Source organism: Perissodus microlepis, chromosome 15, assembly GCF_051167445.1.
Source record: "Perissodus microlepis isolate ML-2025 ecotype Zambia chromosome 15, ASM5116744v1, whole genome shotgun sequence".
NCBI classification, from domain to species: domain Eukaryota; kingdom Metazoa; phylum Chordata; class Actinopteri; order Cichliformes; family Cichlidae; genus Perissodus; species Perissodus microlepis.
In genome coordinates, this window is record NC_140475.1 from 16,176,468 (window position 1) to 16,201,679 (window position 25,212).

The following is a 25,212-nucleotide window of genomic DNA, read 5'->3' on the forward strand; positions in this document are numbered from 1 at the left end:
GGCTGGGATATCAATCAGACCACAGGACTCAAGTTGTCCATTCCACGCCATTCTTCTCTTAACCATTTAGTTGTTTATTTTATTGCTTTACGAAATGTCTCCTAATCATTCCCCAGGATTTATTGATAACTTTTCACCTTTTGAAATTCTTTTTGATAACTTTATGTCCGGGCCCAGACAGTGATGCTGCCTCCACCGTACTTTGAATTAGTGCGTTTTCTCCCTCCAAATGCAGATTTATGTATGTGTGTTTAACTCACATTACTCCACAGAGGAGATTTTCTCTTTGTTTATTTTTTACTTTAAACGTGCTACAACAAGGCATTTTTTGGAGTGTGGTGGTTTCCTTTATGGTGGTGTTTCATTAACACCATTCTTATTCAGTGTTTTTCTTATAGTGAGGATGTGAGCAAAGATTATAGCAAGTTGTATAGATTTCTGCAGGTGTTTTGCTGTTACTCATGGGTTCTTTTTCACCTCTTTCAATATTGCACATTATGCTTTTGGTGTGATCATTGTAAGACGCCTACTCCCAGAAAGAGCAGCAACAGTCCAAAGTTTCCTCCATTTGAACATAATTTATCTTGTGGAATGATAAACATCAAAGGGTTTTGTATGCTTTTCGAGTAAAATGCTTCTTCTAAAGGTCCTGTAAAGTTTGTTTTGATCGGGGCATGGTTCACAGCAATCACTCATTCTTGAGGAAACCAGACCTTGTTAGTAATCAGACTTTGTATAACTTACTTGTAGTGAGGGGCTCCCTCTACAATTCACATTTCTGAACCTCTCAATTGAAACACCCACTCTTAGGAGGTTTTGGTTTTGGTGAAGCTGTTAGCACAGAGGTTCACTTTGATTTTCCTGAACTTTAAATGATAACTGTGTGTTCACTAAAGCTCAAGATCGTGTTTGCATGTTATTAGTTTTTCCAGATTGTGTTAGTCTATAATTAAGACGGAAATTAAGATCAGACCACATTTTAGAAGTAGTCAAAGAAATTATAATCATAGTGTAAGCCTGAAGACGCCATTTGCAATTTAGTGGTTTATTATTAGGAGTCCTATACACTCAGCTGTTCTTTATATTTGTTCTGCAAGAGAATACTCATGCAAATCTACCTTATGAGAATTTTCCCAAATATTTCATGCAAATTTGATTCGCTTCTTTTTTAAGGCTCGAGGACTTCCAGAATTCTAAATTACAAGATAAACAGACTTTACCAACCACCTGTGTTACTTTTGAGTCCAAATAGATTTTCATTAAAATTCTTATGCACATCATTTTTTTTCCGATTTCTGTTTTATCTCTCTCTATCCCATTATATTAATTTCCTTCGCTCTTTATTATAATTTCCATTTCTCTTCCCTGGTGTTTTTCCTTTCACCATATCTCATTCTTTTCTCCCCCTCATTCTTGTGTGACTGTAGTAGTGTCTGTGTGTCTGTGTGTGTGTGGGAGTAGAGGAGAGCAGCTATGTTGGCTGGGGGAGGAGGTGAGAGAGAAAGAAAAAGAAGCGAGAGAGGGATAGAAATACACAGAGAGGGAAGCAAAGCATTTACTGGAACAAAACATGCTGTTTCAAACTCATAGATAAGGGCCGCCTACTCGCTAGTTCTTATTTCAGAGCAGTTTACGCCTCATTTTTACAATCTATTCTATTTATTTATTTATTATGCATTTTTATTAGTAATATTATTATGAATACCTTAGACAACCAAGATGTTGTTTTCTGGCATTTTTTACTCAACTGAATTACTTTAGAGTTGCTAGACCTACCATCTGTCCAGTGTCCATAAAGTTTAACTCCATATTTCAAGTAGGTGGCAGGAGGAAGACTACATCTGAAAGCCAATTAGAAGTGAAGGACACACGGAAGAGTTTGATTGTTTCTAAGGATGCTAGTTTTTATATTATTACTATTGTAACACATAAACAGACAGCCTGTTGCTAGAATCTTTATGGTAGCCACATATCTAATATCTAATAAAACCAGCTCTTCTTATAAGAAGATCAAGCACAGAAACATTTACTTTGAGAAGTTCTGAGTTATTTTTGGTGATAAAAAGCAACACAAAAGAGCATTAACACTGATACCATCTGCATCAACATCTAAGATGAATGTAACCCAACAGACCCTGAAAATCCAGCTGAGCAAGTTGGATACTCACTGTTGATCCCGGTATCTCGTCAACACCAGTGAAGTGCAGATGACACAGCCTGAAAGCTGTACAGGAAACCTAAAATAGAAGATGATAATTTGCGCATGAGGAATAGCGTACACAGTGAGGTCAAATAAAAATAACAGAAATGCAACACCTGTAGAGAAAAGAGTGCTTCTATGAAAGACGAGCTTAATGAGAGACCAATCAGGAAAATATTACAAATTCTTGACCCAAGTAGTAAATACCCATCTATGAATTTTGCATACTTAGACACCATTATCGACAATAATAACATACAATAGCAATATATATAAATATTAACATGAATATTTGATTTTACAGGACTTACAGTGCCTCTTAGATTCACCACAACTGAACCTGTTAAATCACTGAAAAGCCAGAATTTAAGTTTGTTTTTTACCTCGTCCCCTACAGACTAGCTTTTACTTGAAAACCAAACCGCATTACTGATTAACCAATTCATAAATAAAGCAACTAATTAAAAATAATTAAATAAAAAGGTATAGTCCTTTTCAGTGACACACACACACAAAAATTGCTCAGCTCATTATATTCAGCTAAAAGCCTCTGGGAGAGAAAAATGAAAGCGCTAATTTAATGGAGTATCTCAAAATGCTTGTGGTAATTCCAGTTCAAGGACCATCACACACAAACTAACAAGACTGCAAAAATCATCAGGCCTGTAATGAAGGGCAAATCTTAATTGACACACAGTCTAATGAATGACATCCATTAGGATAGTTACAAAAATAATATGTAAGGTTTTGTGGCTTACTGAAATTCCAAAACAGGCTTCAAACAAAGATGCAAATTGTACAGTTGGGGATAAGGGCTCACAAGAGTACAGCGTCCACTGTAATGACAGGTCAAACCAGTCATCTAGGAGTTGTTTTTAAACACACACATCCCAACATGCACATATTTCATTTCCTCCCTATGGAGGCTGGCTGGATTTCCTGGAGAACCGATGCAGTTGCATCCGCCAACTCTGCACACTGCAGAAACGCTTGTTATAACTTCCATCTGTGTGGTCCTGGGAATTCATTTGATTTGATGTTAGTTGTGATGAGCGCTGATGAATACCAACTTTAACCATCTGTTTCCCAGCTTAAATAAACAATTAGGTCAGACCTAAACTCATGGCACCAGGGTTTGAGAAGCTGACAAACTTGGTTACTTGGTTAATTGATAAGTGAAGGATCCCAGAAATGCACTGTCCCAAAAATTTACACTGCACTAATGAATAAAGGGATTCTTTATTTTTATTTTCTTCCCTCAGCTACAGTTAACCCATTTTACCTCACACTTGATATATAGCTGGGGTTGATGTCAGGCCTTCAGGGAGTAAATTGTGGCAAGTCTCACAACCTCACACCAAGTTTATCAATTATTATCATCCAAAAAAGGAACTGTCAGCAGTATCAGCCATCTCTTGCTTATTTTCTATTAAACATACATTAAATTACATTAAGTTAACTCTGTATTTTTCACCTGATTGTCTGGCCTCCCTTGTCCTACAGTTTGAAGACCACTGCTCTAATTGTAGGAAACACTCAGCTTAAAGCAAAAAGCTAATGCAAGGCGAGTTTCTGTTTAATTGGCAGTGATCTGACCTGTTGTTCAGGCATTATGTGTTTACTAGAAACAACATATACATTCATAAAGTTTTTACTTATCCTTCTAGACACCAACTATCAAACGAGCCAATACTATGTGTATATTTTACACAAATTGCTGCTTAAAGGGGAAAAAAAAGACCTATCCCTATTTCTCTGCATGGGTCAAACACTAGAAAGGACTACATTTATATCTGATAGATTCATCAGTGTTACATCACTATATTGTGCAACTGTGCCACAGAAGTCAATCTGTGTGCTATCTTTAGTCACTATCAGCTGTTCTGCTTTTTTAAATCACAGCAGTGGTTATGTTAAAGGAAGCATGCAATCCGCCCATTGCGAGCAGGCACGTGCTGACTGACACTGTAGTAACAGAACAGACTAAATTCCAAGAACTTTATACTTTACAGAACAGGATCTACTGGCTACCCTCAACTGCCACCATATTTTCAATCTTGTGGAAGAGCTGGATAGTAATTCAGCAGTTTAACCATTTTCCACAGGTTGCACCCTTTCAATCACTTACTGTCATTTACTAAGCCTAAACAGTAGTGCTAGTAGTACAGAAAGATGAACAGGGTTCAAAATCCAACACGTAATAATACGTATCCTTCGTGGCACTGCCTTTTTCCCCTTATGGTTAATTTTTGAGAACACTGTTGAAACCCATCAATCCATAAACATACAGGAGGCGGCAGGCAGAAGACCACATCAATTCACTTTCCCGTTCCCCATGTTTAAAAAAAACGTAATTGTTCTACTCCGATCCTCATCTCCAAACCTGGTTACAGTCTCCAAACTCTCTTCCATCCTCTGATGCAAAACAGTTTGGAGCAGCAGTCATCTTTATTGCCATCTCTCTATACCCCAGGCTATTAGTACAGACTGCTGACCTGGACCTTGGACCTCTCCATAGTCTGTTTCTGCAGGCTGGCATTAAGCCTAATGAGGCTTGCTAATGGTCCCCTCATGTCAGTCTGAGGAAAGCCTTCTACTCTATGCAAACTGGAACACATGTCCACACACTCACTCCTTCCAGCACTTTCCACAGTTGCCTAGTTGATAATAAAAAACAAAGATGGCCAATGTATGACTCAACTAAACGCCAAACCGCTGCCCATCATCGGTCATACTGTATCACACAAACTCTACTTATCTGTCCTTGCTTTATGACCTTTCTTTAGCCCCACTGCACAAGTCTTTTTAGGACTATCTGCACCTGGTCAATGCGATGTGGGGAATTTCAAACTCAGGAAGCACAGAAAGGAAAAGAAAATGCTTCCCATAACTTATCCATTATCAAAACAGCTGCTTTTTGTGCTGGTTTTCAGTCTGGGAAAAATTACACAGGACTCTGAGTAATGCATAGAAAATGAATGGCAGGTTACACATTTCCACATTTAAAACATTCAGGGGAAATAAGATGTACAGCAACTAGACAACATTTTGCTGTGCCTGCCACTAAGTCCGATTGGCTTCACAAGGCCACACTTTCAGAGAAACTTGTCCATTAGCCACGTTCTGTTAACACTTGCTAGTTAATGATTATGAGCCCCGCTGAAACACATTTTAAAACATGTGGTCATTAACTATGGACACGCATGACACATGCGAGTTAAATAAAACACCAAAGAGTCCAGCATTGATAACTTTGTCCCAGAGCTGCTAAGAAAATTCAAAATATCATCTTTTACTCTTTGGAATGATGAGAGCTCCAAAAGCACCTGTAAAATCCATTAAGTTTATGCAGGCAAGTACAGTGAGCCGTAGCTAAGACCAATGCTTTGACAGACTGAAGACTGTCACGGCAGATAAAAGATGCTCTAAAAGCAGAGTGCTGTGAGAGTGACAAGTTAGGTAGGAGAAATCAGAAGTGCTTTAAAAAAAGCCGCCAGACAGACTGCAGAAATGTCTGGGAGACATGAGTTTTAGAGAGCGGTAAAAAGAGGTGATGTGAAGCTAAAAACAAGATTAAAAGGAAAGGTCCGGACTGGCAGACCAGTTCAAGGTCATGTCTTAAGCCAAAGCCACAAGCTACGCAAGATGCTTTGACCCCTGGTTCTAAGCAGTAGGCGTGCAGCAAATAAAAATATCAGTTTTTAGATGTAGCTGCAACTATTAAATACATTTCCACCCATCAGCTTTACATCAGCCGGGGATTTAAAGATTATGCCTGCCTAGTTAAGTAAAGTATCAACGTCGAATTCAATCTTCAAAACATCTGAATTAAACTTTCAACAGCCAACTCTAGATTTCTGTAAGATAACGTATTCTTATTTTACCATAGAGGGAATCTGTTAGCTTTGGCTAGAAAACACAATCCAACATGACAACAAAAAAGCCCGTGATTAAGTGGAATGTGTCCTTTGGCTAGATTTTATTTTATTTTTTTTATTTTTTTTTAGGAGGCACCTTCACAATACAAATCATACTTTGGGACACTGGATTCAGACAGACCCTAAGCTCAAGTTGCAGGTCGTAAAACAGACAGCGTCCAGATGTCTGGCAGAGGGTAGCAGAGGATTTAGGTAGTTCCCTTCCAAGTCAGCTACTGGTGGTCATAGCTGACAACCAAATGCTTGCCAAGTAGTTCAGTGCAGTAGTTCTTGTGTGTATTTGGCACACATTTATTGTTTCATTAACCAACTATAAATTCTTTCTATAAATCCATCTTTAAATTTAACTAGATATGAGATTTTTGTGAAGCTCTCTTTTCATTCTGAATTTTACCACAACGCTTGCAGCCAGGGTGACCTGCGGCTTATTATAACATTATGACAGAAGCTTCTTCAAAAGATTGTCGAGGACTGAGAAGAAACAACAAATGGCAGGTAAGATGAGAGTCCGGAAACATCACAGTGATACTGTTGTGGTGTAAATCATGAATGCTTAAAGCCTGAGCCTGTTGCAGTACAGACAAGATGGGGAAATAATAAACCTGACAGCTGGCTTTTTGCAGTCTTTTGCAACGAATTCAATTGATACAAATTAGGCTTTACCAAAATATGCTCACCAAAAAAAAAAAAAAAAATGATGCCACATCCCGTTACTTACACCTATTAAGATACAAATTCAAGTGTTGCGACGTGTGCCGTTAGATTCTCGTTTCCTGTCTACTTGAGAAAAAGCATTGAACTCTGAAGAATAATTAGCACCTTGTAAGCACTTCTTATGTAACCCCCTCTACCTTTGCCTAGTCTCTGATCATCAGCAGGCAATGCTTCACAAATGCCAAGACTAAAAAGAAAAACTGCACCACGCTGATGTAAAAAGTCAACACCTTTTTTTTTTTTTTTTTTTTTAATGACCCATAAAAATACCACACTCACTCCACGTTATAAATGCCCCACATTAGGGGAGTGAGTCAATAAAGTTTGAGGTAGGTCATGTTGCATAGAGGGAGGGGAAAAGCATACTGTGCAAAGCCCCATGAAGGTGTCTGGGTATGGGACTCACAGCACTTGCAAAAACTCATAGTGCATCAAATTCTCTGTGGATTTCCTTCCAAAGCCACTTCTTAGCCAGTGCAAGCCAGCAGAAGCAGCTTTGTTCCTTTGCCACCTATCCTCACTTTCTACCCATTGTAAACCTGTCTTCAATGCTTTGGCTATAGCTCTCTATCAAGTCTCAACTGCTTGCTCTTCACATTCCTCCATCACGGGGACATAAGCCTCAGTTTCTCTCTCCCACACTATTCAGCTCCTTGGAAAATGGGGATACGGGCTGGCAGAGTCACTGTATCAAATCTATTTGTCGGTTAAACCTGCAGCTGGATTAGGCCTGCTTTTAGCCGCTGCTGCCATTCAGCAAACGTTTCGTGTGTGTTAGCTCGCGCTGCCGTCCAGTCAGGTTTTGATGGGCCAAAGCTATTCATGAAACTCCTGACTTGCCAGGAGGAGTTCAACCACCGGCCACAAAAGCCTCTGACTTACTGTCATCATGGTAATAGTCTTCACAAGTGTGTCCTCATAACCACTGACATGTGAGTATGTCATTTTCCAAAAGTCTACATACCAAGAGTCTTTGTAGAAAATTAATGGTAATCATAACTGTTCTATCCACGACACCGTTAAGCGGTCATGGCAGTGATGTGGCTGGTTTTTTAGCCAAGTATCACAACAATAAAAGAACAAGAAAGAAAAAGAAAACAAGAAAAAGAAGCAACTGTGTGACTGAAAAAGCCTGGGAATCATCTGCACAGGGTTAGAAAAGCATGACCAAAGTAGCAGATCCTCTGCTATGACTATAAATCACAACAGAGCTGAAGTCTACAAAGCTAAAGAGAAAGGAGTGGAGAGAGGAAGACCAAAAAAAAAAAAAGGAAGAAGTTTTACAGGGAAATAAAAAACATGCCAAATCAGTACAAAAAGATGGGCTCAAGACCAAATACCAGAGAAAGGGCTTGAGATAGAAATATAAAAAGATAATGTGAAGCAAAAGTAGCCAGTAAAGAAACTTGAGTTCACAAGTTCATCTGGGAAAAAAAGGAAACCTTTGCACTCTCTACTCTTCCACTTCATCTCCAGACGATTGTGTCTGCACTTTGCAGTGAGCACAGGAAGAAAAATAAAATCCATGTGTGTTTGTGTCATTTCTCAAAAACCCAGCAGCACCTGATGCATACTTTGGAAGGAATTAAAATTGAATCCCTGGGGATAAAGATGCACCTTAGGTAAATGTAACTGTTCACTGCCTTTGTCTAACCACACTCTGGTAAAGTGTAAGCCTTCACACTTACCTCAACTGTGTGCAGACCTGTGGGGAGCCTGTCGGGACCCAACAGTGTGGTAAAACCTTGATAATGAAAGCTATAAATCACCCTTACCACATCCCCAGCCTCAAAGCTCATAAAACTCCAGCCCACAACAGCTTGACAACAAAAACATGGTACTTTTTTTTTTTCCTCTCCCTTTACTCGAGTTCACACTATAAACATCAGTAGTGACAGGGGTAGCCATGGCAAAGCAGAGTTGCCAGGAAGACTTCTTGCGCCTTCTATGTCTCCAAGATGATAATAAGTAGAATTAAAAGACATTTTCTTCTGTTTGATAAAACCTAAAATACATTTTACATCACTTTATTCCCTTGCTAATGTAGACTTGCTGATTCATATGTGCGCCTACAATCACAAGTAAAGCAATATACATTTTTTAACAGTCTGTCAGTCACTGGACCCACATGTTTAACTCATTTATGTATACAGTGACAGATGAAGCTGTCAGAGCATTCATTCTGGCAAATTAAACAAATTCTGTGTCTGCTAATCTAATATTTTATTACATTTAGTCTCATATTGACTGAAAATAAAGTATGATTAAAATTGAGTCCTTGCGTGCATTACTTCACAGACGATGAAGTCAGGAAGTTTGAGTCACTGTTAGTCAGAGATATGCCAATTTACCAGCCGCACAAAGAAAAAGAAAAATGCCGCCATAACATCAAGGTAAACAAAAGAAGAGAGAGGAAGAATGAGTACGTGCCAACGCTTTTAAACCTGACATCTAAAGACACAATCCCACTACTTACAGCAATTAACCCAGCGTTTTGTTCTCTCTCTGCTCTTTGTTGTTCTGACACTCTAAACACAGTACCAGGTAGCATCACTACAGACAAAGCCAAAAACACTGTCTGACAAGTTCTGTGGGAGGATAGCTTAAGTTAACTGATCAAACTAACCAGGGAGAGTGTCTGTCTGTAAATACAGGCACATACATACCTCCGTGTTGCGACGATAGCAGTTTGATCGATGGTTTAGTTCTGCATGCACACTGCTGTGCAAAAGTCTTATGACTTGGTAGGAAAATGGGAATGAGTGCAAACGTATATGGAAATGGTTCAGTCAGTGTTTGGTATGAGCACCTTTACTCTCTTAGGCAAGCTTTGTTTTTAAGTCTTCAGGAATAATTCTTCTGGCATCTTGAAGGACTTTCAAAGCTCTTCTATGGATGTTGGCTGCATTTTGTTCCATCTCTAATAAGATTGATATGGTTAAGGTCTGTGACCCTAGGGAGGCCAATCAATGGTCAATGAACAGTGGATTGATAAGTAGAATGACCACATGCATATTTTATTACATTCAGTCTCATATTGACTGAAAATAAAGTATGATTAAAATTGAGTCCTTGCATGCGTTCCTTCACAGACGATGAAGTCGGAAAGTTTGAGTCAATGTTAGTCAGAGATTTGCCAATTTACCATATCTTTGCCTTTGGCATATTTCGGAATCATCTTGTTGATGCAAAATTACCATTTTATACCTGTTAACCTGCTAAAGTTGGCTTTTTTGAAGATGCAACTAAAGCATTGGGGACAAATGGTGTGCTTTTGAGATTCCCAGTAACAAAGTGCCTAAAAATAAAATGCAAAATTGGTTCGTTGTTAAGTTTTATGTAGATTATGCTGGTTCGTCCCTTGAAGTTAGGTGTCTTTTTTTATGCTTGAATGGTTGATAAAGAAGTGTTAAGTGGCTAAATTAAAAGAAAATCCCTGAGAAAATGGTCAAATATGGACTAACGTATAAGCTAAACAAAAAAGTGGAAAAGATTTACCTAATATTTCAAGCAAAGCACACATTTCGAAATGCAGTTTCCATTTTATACAGAAACGCTACATGTTGTCAAAAACATGCTTGCTTTTAGTCCATGGAGTAACCCAAATATCCATAGTAGGCAGGCTTGTATTGATTTTGCCTAGCCAGCTCAGAGGCAAATGGCGATGAGGCCATCGGTCACAGGGCGATTGACAGCTGCATGTTTAATGGTCGTGAGAAACGATGTGCAGGGGTTTCAAGGGCAATCGCTGTTATAAGAGATGGGAGGAGATGAGGTTAAGGCTCCAGACAGCAAGCCTGTGACACTTTGACAGATGTGAGTTTTATACCTCACAAAGCAACACACACAGAAAAGGTCTTTGAATAAAATGCCTACTGCTAAGCTTTCTGTGCAGTTCCCTCAGCCTCAGAGCTCAAACTAAAGAAACAGTCAGGCTGTTGGTTGACTGGGGCTTAATTGTTTTGTTTTTCCAGATAAAGTTCAGGGGCGAGATTTTCTCAAGGCTTACCTTTCCCTCACACTCCTTTGCATTTATGACAGCCTCTACTGCTCTACTAGTCTTTTATCTGATGCTACATTTTTTCCCTTTTAAAGATCTAATGTTTTTACCTTTTCTTCTAATGCATGGTCCTCAGATCTATCTGCCTAACTCTAACATAGTTTATTTTCCTTCCTACTCTCATCTTTTTGCCATTTCTCTATCCGTTTTTTCTGTTACCACTTTCTTAGTTCCCACAACTGGGTTTCTTTTGGAACTTTTGTGGTCATATTTCCCATTTGAGAGCTGAGACAGCTGGAAGAAACGGTTTGGATATAGTCCTGTCAAAATATCAAATGGGAATGCAGGCCCAATTTGTTTAAGAAAAGAAACAAGAAAAAAAAAGAAAGAAAGAAAAGTAGACGATTCAAATACAGCATTAGTTCTCCAATCCTCTCTCCAACCAACCCTCACACCGAACCATTGGGGAGTTTTGCATTTTTAAGATGTTTTTAGACACAAACTACAGCTGTTTAATAATCTATGTACTATCTAAAACTTGAAAGAAAAAAAACGTTTTAAAATAGCACCAGACTTAATATACTTTATCTACAACAACTCCTCAGCGGTATAAGGTGCCCAATATCTAATGATGCAAGTCCACAAATTCATCTTTAAATTGTTTAATTATATGTGGCATCTTTTGGAGGATTCTTAATGAAATTTTGGTGAACTTTGAGAGCACTAATAGCTCAACAAAGCACCATGAGTAGGGATGGGTACCGGTGCCATGATGGCATCGGTTCTGACATAAACGGTAGTAACCAGACCGAAAAGCAGCGCACATTTCGGTGCTTTATTTCGGCGCTTTTTTTTTCCTGAGCTGTGATACACTTTAGATTCAAGCCAATCATTTTACGTTTCCGAGGATAGTAGGCGGGCCCAGGTACGTACGTTCTTTTAGAGCAAAGCTACAGATTAAAAATGCCCAAGGCGAAGTAGTCAAAAGTCTGGCTGTACTTCACAGAAAAATATGCAAACTCAGCAGCCTGCAACAAGTGCTTTAAGCTGATACTGTGATACTGTCAAAGGAGGTAACACCTCAAATCCGATGAAACACCTGGCGACGCATAGCGTTTTTTTTTTGTTTTTTTTTTAAGCCGAGAAATGCGCCATATTTGATAGCTTGCTGCGAGATCTCACACCGAGCACATCTACTGCGGGTGGGTTGCCTGTTATCGGACCCGGAGTTAACAACATCCCCCAAAAACCCGAAGAGTAGAGTCCTGGCCCCTAGCCCTGCCAGTGTAGCAGAAATGATGACGGATGATGATGGCAGCAGCAGCCGTTCTTCTCTGCGTGAGTAGCTTAATGTTGTTCGTGTGTAATTTACGTTGAGTAGGCTAACCACGTTATTACATTAATGCATGTAAGGTGAACTAGCAAACACCATCGTAGTTATATGCGGCTGTCTTCTTGTTTGATGGCAGATACTCCCTTCACCCTGGCAAAAAAGGCTAAAATGACCAAAGAAAAAGTGGAAAACAGTTAAACATGAGAGGTTTTTGGACAAAGTTTGTGTTTTTTTCCATTGTTTAAGCACTGCTTCCAGCCAAGAGTGATACCATATATGCCCCATAGCTGCAGAAAAGGCTAACATTGTTATCTTTTTACAAAAAAAACCCAGCTGAACATGAGAGGTTTGTGGACCAATTTTGTGTTCTCCATTCTTTAAGCACCGGTTCAACCACCGTTTAAGCACCGGCACCGTTTCAAAAGTACCGGTTTGGCACCGGTATCAGATAAAACCTAAACGATACCCATCCCTAACCATGAGTGCTGTGGTAAATACATTTTTCCAGCTCGTGAGACAACCAGCCATTGCGACTGATCAACTGTTTTTCCATTTACTCCTACAGTGTGAGAGGCACAACAAATCCAGGGGGGTTCCTGATCCCTACCACTGTCCGATTAAAGTATTTAAATATGGTTAAGATAAAGAGAACTCCGCTGAGAGTGACTAAAACCATTTTACAACTTAACTCCAGAATATGTTGATAAAAACATGTCTGCATACTCTACAAAGTTGCCATTTGACAGCGGTGCATACAGGAGGTAGGATTTACATTTCTACATCCATCACTATATCTCTAAATTCTCCAGAGATCAACGTAAGCTAGTCACACATAGGATCAAGTGAACATTGGGAAAACTGCATGCTAAGTAGCTAGCGAGGCTTAACATCCAGTCTGAGTAAGTCCAGTGCTCTTGGCAATGTCTATTAACTTCATAGATGCATCACATGTGTAAAAACAGCTGAACAGTGAAGGCGTTTCAGATAGATGTTACCTTTACAGACCTGTCTGGGTGATTCAAACATCTCTCTTATACATAGAGCATTCTGGGAATTGAAAGGCTGGTTTGCTTAAGCTCAAATTCCAGTCGCCACAGATACATAATAAACTACTGCAAGCTTTAATTCCCCCAAATACATTTTCATTAGTATGACAGGTACACCAGAGATAGACAGACCCTCTTAAAAGCTTTTTCGCTAGACATAAACATGTCTACTACTCATCAAGAGCTGAACTGTATAATCTTTTTACTTTGGATATAACACAAAACAAACACAGCCAGTGGATTGGCTTACAGTTCTTTCAGTGGTAAGCAGTAATTCAACAGCTGATGCCAAGGGAGGAGAGATGTTTTGTGTGGATTTCAATTAGTTGTTGTTGAAAACACATTTTTATTAAATGGCACACACGAGAAAACGCTGGCTGTCTGCATGTCAAGAAATAATACTGTATATCAAAGACTTTAAGCTAAAACACAGATACCTCTCCCTTTAATTACAGAGGTCTCAGAGGGCGAGATGATGAGCTTTTTAAATACAGCTTGCAGGGTCACATGGGCCTTCCTGGAAGACCCCTGTAGTAAATTATTCAGTCTTTATTCAACACTTATGATACTTACAAAAGCCAAAAAGAAGCACACCAGTCAGCTGGGGACATTAACAGGAACAAGGTCTTCACAAAACTGCCCGCAATCACTGAGTAACAAAACGTATGACGCCTTTTGTATGGCCTGCTTTAACAACGTGCTAACCTTATTTACAATCAATATTGTATGGATGTAATAATGATGCTAAAGATACAGAGGGAACATGCGAACTTGAGGGTAGAAAATGGTCTGTGCATGAGAACCAACTAGTGTAAACTGTCCTTTTTTTAACAGAACATGAAAAAAGCATGCGTCTTTCTTGGTGCATTGCTCCACTGAAGAGCGGCTGTAGGGATAAGAAGGCACTAGATGCGGAAGAAGGAAAAGGGGGAAAAAATAAAGCTGCTAATTACCGTTGTTAGAGCCCTGCATTATCATTACACTCCAAGGTTTCTGACAACACAACAACTGTGCTGCCATGGCAACACTGTGCCGAAGGAGATGTTGGTACTGTGGCTCTGTGTTTCGCCCATTTAATATTGCCTAGGAGATCTGCTGACTACACGCAATCAGTCTGTTCAACATCAATCTGATCATTGACCTGCACCTTAATCCTGAACCCCGCTCTGATGAGCGCAAGTGGACACATCAGTCAGCTTGGCTGGCACAACTTCACCCATGGGCGAAACAACACAGCACAGCTGGGTTCGTCTGATATTATGTAACCCAGCGCCACCCCCGCCAGGCCTTGTTCACACCACAAGACCCCTCTCCTCCTACTCCACCTCCCTCTAGTGCACCGTTGGCTATTTGTAGGAATAGGTGCATTGTGAAACAAGAGTGTTCCAGTACAAGCACGGCTCATGGGGGATATTTGAGGAGGAAAATATTTAAGGTGGCCAAAACAAGCAAAGAAAAAGTTTATTTTATGCATTGGTCAATTTTTAGATTTTGGGTTATATTTTGTTCCATTACAGTCTTATTTCAGACCAGCAGAAAGAAAATGACCAAAACTACACCTGTAAGTGCTTTACAACAACCTGTCTACAGGATGTTTATGCAGAATAAGATACTTGAAATAGCCAATGTCTCATTTGCATATTTGAACCAAAATACACACACACACACACACACACTTTCATATCTTAGTGAGGACATCTAATTGACATAATGCTTTCCATAGCCGCTTATCATAACCCTAACCATCAAAAATGAAGCCTGATCCGAACCCTCAGCCTAAACCTAATCATAACCTAATCGTAACCCTGACACTAAAACCACATTTTGACCCTCAAAAATGACTTCAAACTCATGGGGACAGGCATTGTGTTCCCAATGACTGTTGGTCCCCACAAATATAGTAATATCTATTTGGGTGGGGGGGACTGTTAATTGTATATTCCAATAAAAATTCTGCCTCATACATTGAGCCAGGAATGTCCACTTCTGTTTATGCACCAACTTTTCCAGGTTTATTCTCATCTTGTATTCCAAAGGTTTCAACAGACGGCTTTGTTCATGTATTATTCAGAGTGTGATTTACAGAACATTTTATTCCCCCCCCTCCCCGAAAAAAAACATGGGGAAAATAGACATTTTCTCATCAGTGACAGTAAACTGGAGGCAAAAGTTTGATTTTGGTACAGAAACAAATAATTTTTCCTTGTGGTAAACTCATTGTGCATTCCATGACTCTAACTGGAATTGATTATGGTGATATTGTTTATATGTATGCCTCCACCTCCCCACTGAAGCCTCTTGAATCTTTTTTCTCTCAGTGCACTGTGTTTCACAACACATGATACTTTCCAAAATCATTGCTGTATGTTAGGCCCCAGTCACACAGACCTAAAGACTATTCCGTGACACCCCAGGACACTCCAGGCGCTGACTGGAACAACAAGCATTTGCAGACAAGCAAGCATCTTCCATGCAAACTGTTGGCGACCTCAGAATCCATTGCTAACCTGTCTCTCGGCCTGTGTGAGTGAGGCCTTATAAGTAAAAGTTAGATGGTCCTCCTTAGAAAGGAGCTGGAAAGCATGCAAATTATAGCTAAGACTCCACTTCAAAAATCACCTTGTTACCTCTAGATCCTTGCTAATTTAAACATAGTAGTTATAATGTCATAGGATATTTTAGCATTAGCTGTATCTCTGAGTCACACTGACTGCAGAAAAAAAATCCTTTGGTCCCTACAAATACAGTAAGCCACAAAATATTCTCTTATTTCACTGTAACATTTTAAAAGGTTATATTTATTCATTTTTATACTGTAAGGTTATATTTCACTGTTGCATATGCTTTGTGTCTGTATAATGGGTCTGTCTACGCTGTTTTTAGTTTCTCTTATGAAAATCTCCAGTTTCAATTCCATTTTCAAAATGGACTGTGTCTGAATAAAGGATTCAGTATTTTGTGATTTATGGAGTGATAAAAGGTCATATCCAAAATCAACAATTTAAAAAAAAAAAAAAAAAAACTTTATTATGAGCTTTATCTGATGTTCAGATTGCTTTTTAAATAGAAATCATTTTTAGACAGATAAGGACTCATTTACACATTTATGTGTAAAATCTTAAAAAAAAATACAACAAAACTATTAAACTAATTAATAAGATTAGTAAAGTGTCATTTACAAATGTGTGCAAATTTTCTTACCCTAATCACCTGTATTATAACACTGTAAAACTAAATATGCATGAACAAATTGGGGCTTGAGCAAAACTACCGCTCTATGAAAACAGATTGTTTAATGTCATTTACAACAATTTGGTCTTTTTATACTCATTAAACAGAATGAAACATAAGGTTGATTGTGTGGGACAGACACTCCCTTCAGCTGTAGTTTAACACTCTTACAGATGACTAGCTTGTGGCACTGCTTTAAGTGCCTGTAATAGGTCAGATGAGATTCCAGTGTCGTCTCCATCACTGATTCCAGCACTGATTCTGCCTTTACTTCTTGGAAACAATTTTTGTTACTAAGCAGTACTTGCCAAAAGTGGAAGTGCACCCGTTGCCTGGCAACATTAGCTTACTGAATCTCATATCAGGAAGCAATGAGAACTACGGGTGCTTTGAGCTCGAACCCTCCAGATACTTTTCTAATCTCCGACTGTAGAGACTGTGAAGTCCAACTACAATCATGCTATTCAAGTCATCTGATAGCACATTATATCTTGTAGAGCTCATATCTGCACACCTGACTACTCATCATAATCCCATACACAAGCATAAACCTTAAACCACAGAACAGTAGTGGATCCCCACAGGTTAGTTACTACATTCAACTTAATTTTCACTAACTCAGTCCTGCTTAACAAAGACAGAAAAGGGACACTTCTTTCCAAGCACTACATCTGTGATGAAAATTAGGGAAGCAGCCTCAAGTGTCCATTCATTTAAGCCTCTCTTCAAGCACAGACAACCCTCCACTCACCCCATCCCAAGTCTAAGGGATTTTAAAGGTAGTAATTTCATTAAAAAAACAACCCTGTGGGTTCTCACTGAATTAGATTTTCCGCTAAACTGGCCCTCTGTCATTAGAAAGTGCCACTGGGGCAATCAACTGTCCAACTATTTGCTAGTTAATGAAAAGCATGAGCTTTCACAGGCACAAACCACTGATCGAGCTTTCCTCTCTTCAGCTTGTGAGACCCAGCAGAGGCACCAACTAGAAGTTGTCAGAATACCACTACTCCAATGGATCAAAGCGCTTAGTGGTAAATCACCACCAAAGACCATCTAAAGCAGAATAGCCCTCTCTATTTGAGTGACTGGGAAATAAGGCAGCATCCATTTATGTTGGCAGGGAGAGATGTAAGGTAGCAGGAGAAAAGTGTAGTTTGATATGGAAGCTTTGAGGCAAACAAGGTTACCATCACCTGCATCAAGTATTTTCTGGGAATGACAGAAAGCGTATGATAGTTTCTCTTGTTTCATGTATTGGTTCGTCACAAAAATTCTTATCACAAATTATCAGACCAAAGAAACATCTGTAAATCAGATGTAATCTTTGGTCTGAAAACACAAGCTCATTGTGTATTTGAGTGTTTAATTAACTAAAAATATCTGCAAATTTACTTTTTTAAATTGATAAGACAATATTATGTTATAGAAGAGTTTCTCCAACTATAGGGCATGCCAGATCACCTTGGACTGCACTTATTTTGCCGTTCCATTACACAATTTCCTGCTGCTACACATACCAAACAACTTGCTAAAAGAGGCAAGTGCCATATTGATCAATAAATTACAATAACCAATTTCAGCATTCTCTGTCAATAAAAATGTTCACAAATCCCAACACACTGATATATCGCAGGTAATCTTCACCCAGTTTGTGAAGGAAGATCTAATTTATGCTAATATTTTCAAAGACTCACAATCTGGGCCAAAGTTCACATGCAAACCTACTGAGGGTCACCGCGGTTAGGACTGCATTCACTAACTGACAGCAGGAACAAAGCCCATAGCAGCTGGTTTCTCTACAGCAACATGCGCCAGTGTGTGTAGCACAACACTTCAAATCCCACTTGTCCAAATAATCATTAACCAGTTCAGCCCTGTGTAAATATTTTAAGAACCTTTGTAAACTAAAAGGTAAATACACACCTTAGCAAGAGGACACACACAATAAAAGGAGGGGGGCTCAGTAGTGGGACGTCCAGATTTCATTGTTATTCGGCATGTTGGGCTTGCATAGGGTTGAAAACGATGAGGTCATCCCTATTGTGTACACCAAGCATTCACACACATACCTCTGCATGCTACTGCAGACCGTTGGCTCAGCTGAAACACAAACGGGATGAAGCTAGTTTTTGGAAGGTTGGGGGATTTTTTTTTTTCTTCTCATTTAACCAAACTTTTTTTTTCCTCCTCAAAGTCATCAAAATAAATCCAATAAACTCAAAAATGAAAACTCTACTTGTGTTTGCAAGGCTGTCACCTCAAAAGCCAAAACACTCCCATTCTTCGATGAGCTCAGTGAACAGAACAGTTGCACTGAGCAATACAGATCATGACAGGCCACTTTCCTGTTTTGGTTTCTGCAGTCACCACCTGCAAGCCAGATGATGTGAGATTGGGCACTGTGACCCATTTTTCCGGATTAGAAGAAAACTATCTGCAGGTCTACTTGTCTCATCATTGTTTATGTCCACTAGTGGAGCACATGATAATTAAGGCGAAAACAAGTAGAGACAGACTATAGCAAACAGTCCAAACAACTGGATTTGCTGCTTTTTTGAATGTTGAGCCCTTTGCAAAATAAGAAAGCTGCCCTTGTAAACTGGAAAGGCAGTGTTTTAGTACTGTATAGACTAAATAAAAGATTCAAAAAAAACAAAAAAAAAAAAACAAAAAAAACAAAAACAAAACAGTAATGAAATGAAAATAAGCCAGAAGCCTGAAGTTTCTCTGGATAAAATAAGCACCCTACTCAGTTACCAGCAACAACTGAGGAATTCATACCTATCAGCACCATCTGTGGCTTTCTATGCGCATCTGACAAGCAGGAAGACCGAGCAGGGTTCAGCCAAAAGCTGCTACTGCTGATTTCAGTAAATCCAGATGGATTTATGTGTTTACCATCCCTGGCACTATCTAGGACCTCCTTGGAACCAACAAACCCAAGCAAGATGTCTTTCATTATGTGGATCTGTCCTCCTCATCACGAGGACTGATTGTTGGAGCTTCATTTAACATTTCTTCCTAAGATAAAGATGCCACCACATGCACTGAAATTCTTTTTCCATGACCCTTTAGCAAATACAGCTCTTTTTGTTGGAGAATTCTTCAACGTAGAATTCAGAGAAACAGACCATAATACCGCCAATGATCGGCTAAATGGCAGAAAGGCTTTATCCTCGGTCGTGCCTAAACTCAGGCAAGAAGCATCCATCTATCCCTTTATTGCTTGTTCTACTCAAGAAGGCTGTAGCCTTTAATGTGCACTGGGCAAAGCTTCAGTGCATGCTGGGATAAATTAAAAGCTCAATTCATTTCAATTTTTGATATTCTTAGATGCAGGGAGTTGGTGTCGGGGGTTTTATGAGCAGCAGCTGACAGCCATGTTTTGACTTACATTTAACCCTCAATAAACCAAACTATTTAAGTTGCCAAAATAACAAGGTTGAGTAATTTCTTTATATTTTTCATCCAAGTGGTCTTGACAACAGCTCTCCAAGCATTCTGAAGGTCTTTCAAAGGTTTTTCCTGAACATTGGCACTGAACATAGACCTGTGACTCATTCTACAATAAAAAATAAATATAAATATGCACCTCTCTCAAGGAATGAACCCGTGTTGTGTCTATACATAACACTTTAACACAGAACCACTTTTAGACTGCATCTTTATCTTTTTTTTTTTTTTAAGATTGTATCTTTTGTTACTAGCAGCCTGTTACAAAAAAAAAAACAAAAAAACCCAAAACCAAACACTTATTCCATTTTCTTTCATTCAATCTATGAAAAGAATCCAGTTTGACAGGCACAAAAACTTGATTTTTACACCAAGAAAATGATTCTCAAAGAACTGTTATGTGAAAACCTGACATACATAGAGTGTCCTTCAAAGATTTAAAGAAGAACAGAAGTATCAGGACTATCTACAGCAGATAAACAGCATTTGAAAGTTATGTCTTTAAGAAATAGGACAAAGACCTGACACAGGACCCGAGAGGTGATTCTGGTCTTTCACAAGAATTGGACTGGAAGGAATCAGTCAGATCAAATTTTGAGCAACCATGCAATATAATCTGGAAAGAATCCAAGTGGCTACAACTTCATTTTTTAACATGACAATGATCCCAAACACACTGCCAATGCAGTAAAAGGATATCTGGATTAAAATAAAACACACAATGGAAGACTATCAGTTAAGGACCTCAACATTATTAAAGCAGTGTGGAACAAAATGTAATGAAAGGCAGCCTTGGAATGTCCTTCAAGAAGCTGTAACAACTATTGCTGAAGATTACTTTAATTACAAGAAAGCTCGTTCAGGAGTTCAGGCTAAGTTGTTCATACAAAATACTGACTGCTAAGTTTGCTAGAATTTTACAAATTGTTGTTACTTTTATTATTCCATTTCCATGTATGTTTTCACATTTCAATAAATTTACTAACCCCACTTCCCATTTTCCTAGAACAATATGAAGGAATGAGCGGTGGCTTGAAACTTTTCACAGTGCTATATAATACAGCAGTGTCATTTCAACAACAAAAGATAGATGAACCAATACTTTAATACAATAATCACCAAGAAACTCAAATAAACTTTTCCACCTTCATGCTTCCATTTAAAATAAAATTTTCTGCAGACGTTTCATTTTGTTGTAGAAATTATTTATATAGTACTGAAATATCTGAAATTTATGACTGGCAAAATTACATGTCTAATAATGGGAAAAAATAACAACAAATTGCAATTTTTTAAAAAAGCCCATGATGTTAAAATTCATCCCCACTCAGCCACTCTAAGGTTAAAGTAACTTGAACACTAAATCCTATCTCTGGCTGAAATATGCGCTTCATGTATCTTACAACCATGCCCTCCTCCCCTGTTTGGCCACATTACCATAAACATCAACATAGCCAAAAGATTATCTGTTTGAATTGTTGTGGCTCAGTGGAAAATTACAAGCAAGGAAGAGAAATCAAACTGACAGAGAAATCACAAAGACTGTCAATTACAGTGCACTTAATGAATCAATTTCAAGGCTGGGAAACAACTCAAAAGCTTGTTGACTTTAATACCAGATTTTTCTTTTTGAAACGCCTCTTCACACTATGGCAGCTTAGCAATGCGTACTTTAAAACAGAAGAAGGGAGAGAGAGAAAAAAACCTCATATCCCCTTTATCACATAAAAAAATCAGCTGCTTCCAAGCTTATAGTATGTCACACTAAAAGCAATACAGACTGCAGATGATCAAAAAAGAAAACTTAAACCAGGCACATGACAGCTTTCCAACTTTAAGAAGTGACAGTTTCCCTTGGATGAAAGAAGCAACTCCATCCTGCAGTAATGGATAATGACCAGGATGTAGGTCTTCCTTTAATCCCGTGCCTGTTTCCCTTACTTGTGCGACTGTCGTCACTGGAGGCTTTCCTACAGTTGCGCGTTCAGGAAATGGCACATTAGACCTTCAGGCTCCTGTATAAAAACGCATTTGAATTTTTCAGGATCAAATTACTACTATAATGAAGCTGTGAAGCTGCCAAAACATACAAAAACAGTATTTATACAAAAGGATAATCTTGTTAAGTCAGGACCACTATAGTCTAAAAATAAAAATTGCCATTAGCAGTGATTTATATTTGGCGTCATGGCTCTGATGTGTCACCTTTCCACCTTTCCATGGACAGCTGATGGTGAAGAGAGCTGCAGCAAGATCATCAACATCATGACAAGGAAAAGCTTGGATGGAGGTGGGTAGCAAAGCAGCTTGCAGATTTGTAGCAACTGAGGACAGCTTAAATAGGACACCCTGCCTGTATGCTATTTGCCCACTAAATGTGTAGAAAAACATTAAGTTGATGTGAGCTGGTATTGAAATCAGCACAGTTTTTTTGTTTTGGGGTTGCAAGCCGCCTGAAGGAATGCTATGCTCAATTTCTTGTGCACCCTCTCAATGATATGGAAGAACTAGAGCAGCTTCTCTGGCCAGCTTGGACTTGGAATAATTAACTGTGTGCACTATGTAGTTAAGCGCGCTCTCATTTCAAACTTTTGCCCCAGGAATTTAGACATTAACTCGAGTGGGTACTCGTGTGTCATGCTTGGATACAAATGCAGGAACATTTGAGAATGGGTCAAATGTTCCCAGAGGATGTGGGTGACAACACATTAGCCTCACTTCTTGAATTCTTCTGGACAGCTTGCTGCAGTCATATTAAATATCATGTATCATTTTTGGAAACCCACCAACAGCAGTGTGCTATTAGTCTAATCATTTTTTGAGCATTTTACATCCAACCATTTAGCCAAGACAGGGTCTCAAGGGGAGCTGGAGCCAAGCCATCACAGGGCTACTGCAGAAGATCAATCATTTATGCTTACATTCACACCTAGGGCCAACTTGATGCCCAACTTGATGCCCAACTTGATGCCCAACTTGATGCCCAACTTGATGCCCAACTTGATGCCCAACTTGATGCCCAACTTGATGCCCAACTTGATGCCCAATGAACCTAACAATCACCATTAGAAGAACCAAGAGTATCCAAAGAGAATGCAGAAAGCCACAAGAACAATATGTAAAATTCCACATAGCTCCAGTCAGTCAGTTAATTTGAACCCAGAATCTTTTTGATGTGAGAAGACTGATCATAAACCACCTGGCAACCATCTGTCTCTCTGCGTGGCAAGTGTTTGCTGAGGTTGCTGCCTGTCGCTAGGTGAAATTGGTCACAAAGCAGTATATGTAGATTCACAGATTCACAGGTCTTTAGCACATCACCCATAGTTTTCATGGAAGACATTTACACTCAGCAAACTGTTACCAAGCTCACTAAGCAGCAATGAAACTGAAGAGTGTGACGCAAGCTGTAAATGGAATCCATTTGCCAAGTGCCTTTTGTAATGTGTTGGTTGTGGTAGTATAGCACAAGTTTTACTTTAAAGGCAAACTGTCTCAATTTCTAGTCTGCATTACACTACAAGTTCCACTATCGCTTGATCAGTAGTTGACGAGTGTTTGGCCAGCCCAAGGGTCTTCCATGACCATGGTATTTTGATAGCAGCCAAAGCAATCACAAGGTGGTTTTGTAGTGCAGCACCCTCTTTGCAACCAATTCCACTCAGTGATGGCCAGAAAACTCCAACAACCTCTACCAATCACTCACCAACTGACTGGAAAACACATTTTACCTAGCAACTGAAGCCTGTGACAATCCACCTCGTAGGATATAATCCACTACTACAACTGAAAGGTGCCATTAAAGTGCAAGCTGTCTGTCAGCCACCACTGAACAACAAAAACAAAAGAAAGCAATACCAGCTACCAGTTGTTGGAGTTGTAAAATGTGTGTGGCCCTGTGAGATTGGATCCTACCACAGAAACAGTAGAAACATGCTGAGCCAAAGGTAACTAAAGCCACCAGGAAGTCTTGTGCAGAACTCCTTCAAATAAACGAAAATGAGGTCCAGAATAAACTCTGCTGTGTAAGGCTAGTGTGACTGCCACGATGGTCATTAAGAGCATTTTGGGGTCAAAGTGAGGGTCAGACAGTTGTCAATTTGAACACCTTTTTTTGCTTGAAATGCCATCCTGAAAATACATGAATGGGTAATTTGCTACAAAAACCCCAATTTCCTTTTTCAAAGAACATCTCACTCCTGAGCCTCAGAAGTTCTCCCATTTCCACTGTTAACCAACATCTAACATAAAACATCTAAAATGAGAAATTATAACTGTCAATCTCAAAAACAGAGCATGTTATCCAATATTTAAAAGCCATGTGTCAAACAGAGAGACAGTATTAACAGAGATGCTATTAATTTGAAATTCCAATACGTTTCCCACTCTTTAGGCTTCCTTTTTGTTTGTTATTATTTATTTCCAACTTTGTACCAGGAAAAACAAATGAAATATACATAAATAAATCACAGCTTTAGCCCCTTATCTTTGTAAGAGCACCAACCCAGTCAAGCAAATACATGAAAGTAATCCAATATTTAAGGACAAAGAACAGATAAACATTGACTACTGCCACTTCATGTCATCTAAATTGCTGACAGAGTGATGGCAGTAAACAAGATAGATATAAGCGGATTTCAGCCAACATATTAATGAATACCCAATCATTAAGCTATTAAGAGGCAAATACAAAAGCTACATGCAAAACTAAAGAAAACAAAAGGTGCACTCTGTCACAGACACAGTCCTAGCTGTCTCTTTTTTACCTGAGATTTCTCTACAACTCTTTATTTCTATTTTCATCTTTTTGGTTTTAGTCATATTTCTCCAAGGTCTTCTCTCCTTTCCCCTACAGCTGTCCCTCTGACTCAGGCTACCAGCTTCAAAGTGGCTAAGGTTATTTAAAACCTCTGAACAGCTCTGAACAGCAGAACTGTGCAGACTAGGGCTGCCACGATTAGTCGACTAGTCACGATTACGTCGACTATCAAAATCGTCGACGACTAATTTAATAGTCGACGCGTCGTTTGAAGCTTTCTAAGGTCCCAAAAGACGCAGGAATAAATAGGATTTAAGAGTGTAATAACGGACTGAAACAGAAGATGGCAGCACTGCATGTACAAGGATGCCAGCTGCCGTTAAACCCCGAAGAAGAACAAACTGTGTCCCAGAATTCATAGCGCAGCCCAGCTCAGTTTCCAACAATGGCGGCAGCTAGTTAGTTTTAATATTAGTCTTATTATTCTTTCTGGGTCACAAAATAAACTTTCAACATATTTTCAGGCGAGAATGTA

The 25,212-nt window shown here is 39.1% G+C and overlaps 1 protein-coding gene across 2 annotated transcripts in view; it reads right to left on the reverse strand.

Annotated features, from left to right (window-relative positions):
* sipa1l1 (signal-induced proliferation-associated 1 like 1) overlaps window positions 1-25,212 on the reverse strand; it is an 89,722-nt gene that overhangs the window by 55,719 nt on the left and 8,791 nt on the right. Inside the window, exon 2 of one of the 2 annotated variants that reach the window (XM_084954436.1) lies at window positions 2,169-2,237. The exons of the other annotated variant lie outside the window; for it this stretch is intronic. The gene's annotated coding sequence lies outside the window, so the exon portion shown is untranslated. The remainder of the gene's footprint in view (window positions 1-2,168; window positions 2,238-25,212) is intronic. 2 annotated transcript variants of the gene reach the window in all.